The sequence below is a fragment of the Zeus faber genome, assembly GCF_960531495.2.
Source record: "Zeus faber genome assembly, chromosome: 21".
In the NCBI taxonomy this organism is placed as follows: domain Eukaryota; kingdom Metazoa; phylum Chordata; class Actinopteri; order Zeiformes; family Zeidae; genus Zeus; species Zeus faber.
In genome coordinates, this window is record NC_137208.1 from 23,010,738 (window position 1) to 23,015,688 (window position 4,951).

Consider the following 4,951-nt stretch of genomic DNA (forward strand, 5'->3'; position numbering starts at 1 on the left):
CAGCCTCAAACTTCAAACACTACAATATCTGATCTCCCAATCCTTACTGAATCTATAAAGAAACATAATTGCCCTAAAAACCCTGTCAGCCCGGTGGAGATTCCTCAAACTCAGTGGTCACACTATATCGCCAAACAAATTCCCTCCAACAACACAGATTTTCTGGTTAAAAACAGACCGATAATCTTGAGGTCTTGATTGAACGATGATTGAACATTTTACTCATAGATCATTTAAAATATCATTTTTCCAGAATATACAAACTTTTATTTAAAGCAGATGACACTTTATCTTTACCTACCATGGGATGGGAAAGAATGACTTGCCTGAAAGACTTGCACCACCACACTCCGCAATTTTAATGGCAATTGCCAACCGCACACATTGAGCACTGGGGTTTTCCGGGATGGCGGGTTGCTGGCGGGTCGGTGTGGGGGCGTGGTTTTGTGGATAAAGACACTTGCTCTCACTGTTCCCTTGATACCAGAGATGACTACTTTCATGCCTTCTGGCTCTGCCCATCTATCCTAGCATTCTGGACCAACATCACCAAGAAGCGATCAACCCTTCTGGGTCGCAGCATTCCAGTCTCCCCGTCTATGTCTCCTCGATGACCTCTCCTCAGTCGACCCACCACTGAAACACCACCAACCCATTTTGATCGCCTTAACAATTGCCAAGAAAATTATATTACTCAATTGGAAAAAGAGAGATAATCTCACCACATCCCAATGGTTGCAGTTATTAATAGATCACATCTCAATGGAAAAACTATTGGCAATATACAAAAACAAGGTTAATTCATTTAATGAAATATGGACTACTTTTATCACTGACATAACTCCACTTAATACTTGAGTCTTCCTAAGTCAAGGCAATGTTGTGGTGTTTTGGGGCATGTGGGGGTCCCCCTGGTCTCACTGGGGCTCTGGGGTTGGGTAGGTGCCCGGTGGCTGTGGGGACGTCTGTGGTGCTTGGTGCTGTTGCAGCGGGGTTTCCCGGGTCCCACGGAGGCATTAGGGGTTGTGGGGCCTGCTCATGTCCATGGTTGAGCTGGCCGGATTCCAGGGGTGTGCGGGGGGCAGTGCCCCTGGGGGTTGCCTGCGGCTGGGGACCGTGAGGTGCATGGCGGGCCGCTCAGCGTCCTTGGCTGGTCGCTGTGGGTTGGGTGCCTCCGTTGTACGGGTTGTATGTGTGCGTCTTTGGGGTGCAGGGTCTCCTCTCAGGCTCCAGTACTGGGTTATGCTCCTCTGGGCTGGGCGTGGGTGTTGCTCCGCGGGCTTTCAGCTTCTCTTGGAGCTGGGGGGTCTTCTGTGGCTGCAGGCTGGGATGCTCGGGCTGGGATGCTCGGGCTTGCCTGCGGCCGTGGGGTGTCTGTATGGCCGCGGGCCTCAGTGTGGCTTCGGGGCCTTTTCCGCAACGATATGATACCGACCTTATGCACCAGAACCAATTGGGACAAGACCCGTACACTTACCGGTGGACACTTCACACGCACACACATCACTCACTCACTCACTCACTCACTCACTCACTCACACACACACACAGGCAGTCTCATCACAGGCACGCACACACCACCAGCACCTGCTTTGAACACACCCCCAACACCCTGGAAGAGGAAGAGGAGGCCACATTCCCAATTGTTGTTCCAGTTTTCCTGTACCTGATTAACTCTGTTCTTCAATACATGTTGTCGTCCAATGTTTAGGTTTTCGTGTAAATGTTGTTTGGTTCTATGTTTAATTGTGTGGTGAATCTCCCCCTCTTGGAGTAGTGATTAGTTGTTTAAAGACCAAAACACGGTAAGATCGTTCTCCAAAGAGGGGGATTGGTGGCGGTTCTGTACAACAAAAAGCTGTGCTCTGTCATCCTACAGATCGTCCACAGGACAGAGTTATGCAGCTGTTCTTGATGATTGACGAATGAATAAAATGTGGCATTGCAGGTTGGAAAGTTGAACTCCACTTGCAGACTAACTCTGTCCTCGATGCACTGGAATACAAGTACTCTGTGTGATATGCCCAGCATGCTGACAGCACAGGTAAAAAAAAAAAAAAGAAGTTCTGACCTCTTGACAACATCTGGCAATACTGTTTTCAATTGTCTACTCTATTGTTCCCATGCAGAAACACCTATTGTTGAGTCCTGAGTACTACACCAGTTTTGTCGGGGTCATGCTAAATTAAAATAAAATAAAATAAAACCCCTCTTCAAACAAACCCTCTATGCTGACAGTACACACTCAGACATCTGCTGGACAGATTTTATGTGCCACTGACACCACCAGCGAGGGAATGGTCCCAACGCGTGTTGTTCCTCGAGCCACCCATTGCCATCCTCCCCTTTTCTGTCTGTTGTTAAAGTCAAATAAAATATTATTTAACTCTGTCACTGTCGATGTTACTTGCTTTCCTCATGTTCACTGAGATGTGGTCGGTTTGTCAGTTACTGACAAATATACCAACCGTACACTGTTCTAGATAAAAAAAGCATCTGCTTTTATCTTTTATCTGCTGTCTAAATGTGTTATAACACAGACGGAAAATAATATAACGGTGCCCGAAACACAATGGATAGTGGTTTGAAATGATCAGAGGCATCTGAAGCAAGAATGTCCCTCACGGATGTACACTGAATAAACACACAGTGGTGGAGTTTCCGCCACTTAGTAATTTTGTGAAAGAGCAATTTTGAGTGTTAAACTCGAAATTTCAGTTTTTTTCTTGATTATTATTATTATTATTATTATTATCTAACATTTGAATACAGAGAATGATTCAAATTTTAAATTGTGATTTAATAAAAATCTTAATTTGGTAAAACTTGGAAAGAAAATTATGTAATTCCAATTGTAATTATGAAAAGCCTCTCTAGTTACAACACCGCACTCTGGTGGTAGACCAAAGATATTACATGGTCTGCTACTTCGATTCAAGATATTATTGACAATGTTATTGGTTGCCCCCCATTATTAAACTGCAGTTTCAGCTTCAGTCCTTACACAACTCACACACACTCATACACACGTAGAGTTGTTGAGGAATGTACTCACGGTGAGCTGCGTGTTGTTATTGAGCTGGTCCTGGCTGAGTGGGCTGAGGGAGGCATCGGTGGGAGAGGGTACTCCAGGCTGACAGTCTAAGGACACCCTGTCCCGACACTCAGTGTGGCAGGTGTACTTACATCCTGTAGGACACAGGGAGAGGGGACACAGAAAATGACCGAACAAAGGACTGCTTAAGAATACTAGCAGCAACGACCAAGGAGGGGAGAGGAGAGGCGAGGAGGGAAGAAGAGCGCAATAAACAAGTTTCCTCTTCAACCAACCATTACTCTATTAGCATTAGAAATTCAGCTCAAGTGAATCTAGTTATTGCTTATCACACTGATCCAGAATTCCAATTTAAAAAAATGACTAATGTAAATTAGCCTTTGTGTTGCAAGATCAAAAGGCTGTACTAATTCCTCCTTTGTTCAGTCGATACAGCTGGTTGCATCATTGCAGGGTGAGCGAAGGAGGACTTCCGGTGAACTGTGAACGAGAGTTCATTATTTTCAGTTTGTCAGTTGAAGATCCACTCGACTCTCCGGGTCATCTAAAAGGAGTTGTTCGCTACGACCGACTCGTTCGCGAGTCTTGCATCGCTATTAATGGGCCATAATAATAAGCACAGTGATACATGTTTATGATGTTTTTAGTGGTTAAGAGGATAGACAGAAAAAAGTTGGAAAACACTGGCTCAGGCAATGTGGTTACCAGGGCAGAATAGAAGAGGAAAAGAGAGAAGAAAGTAGATTAAATGAGAAGAGGAGGAACAGAGGAGAGGGAAAATGCGGTTGTCCATTAGCGTATGGCGTCGATCCACCAAGAGCAAGCACACAAATTAGTTTATCCATGCACTCATTTGAGCATTTGTGCTGCCCATCATATAGGTAAATATCCCCACCGATAGCATTAGAGTCCAGTGATCCAGGCCAGGTCATAAGTAAATGGTGCGTGGACTGGAGAGTACCCAATGCAAATCAGACGCATTCACAGGTGTCACATCTTTTCTGCAACAGAGCTGTTTTTTAGTTGATCAGAACAAAATTTTATCTAGACAGTAAACAGGATATAAGCACGTCCTTCTTCAACGGATATTTTTTCAAATGAGAGAACATCAACTCAACAAGGTCAGTCACGCTTCAGGTGTAGCTAACATGGCCGCCGTTCTTATCACAGCTGAACACATGGTGTCGAAATCCCTCAACCTCAAATCCAAACCCATACACGATACAGTATATGTGCTGTATATCATGCAATATTGCAGTTCAAATACAAAACACTGACATTAAATTAATGAGGCCAGTGGCCGGAAAAGATCAATTCCGAACACTAGCAAAATAGGACTCTTGTGTGTAGGTGTCTGTGTGTGCGCATTGGGTGCCGTGTTTAATCGCAAACGAGGCTTGTGTACGTGTCCATTTTAGATCAAATTAGATAAGGGAACACTTTATTAATCTCAAGGTGGAAAGTTCAGGTGTTACAGCAGCAAAAACAGTGCAGTCCAGAAAGATACAACTCAAAATGAAATGGACGATAGTACAAAGCAGCAACGCTCCGTGCACGAAGATCCGTATAAAGGTAAATTACCCTTTGTTCACCCTCGGCGAGTGGGCGTGTTGATGACGTCACCAGTCCCATGATAGAGACGTCATCAACACGCGACAGGCCCACTCACTCGCTGGGAATATTCCGAACAATTACCTGCTCTGTTCACACATACCGCTCAATGGGACATGACTTGGACTTTGTACTAGTGTTGGCTAGGTAAAGTCCGGGTAATGTCCGGGTCAAATGATTCGGACATTTGTGTTTACACATACAGTTCCACCGAGTAATGTCCGGATATTTTCAGGGTTGCAGTGCATGTGTGAAAGCAGCATTAGTCGCTTGTGTGTTCTGTCT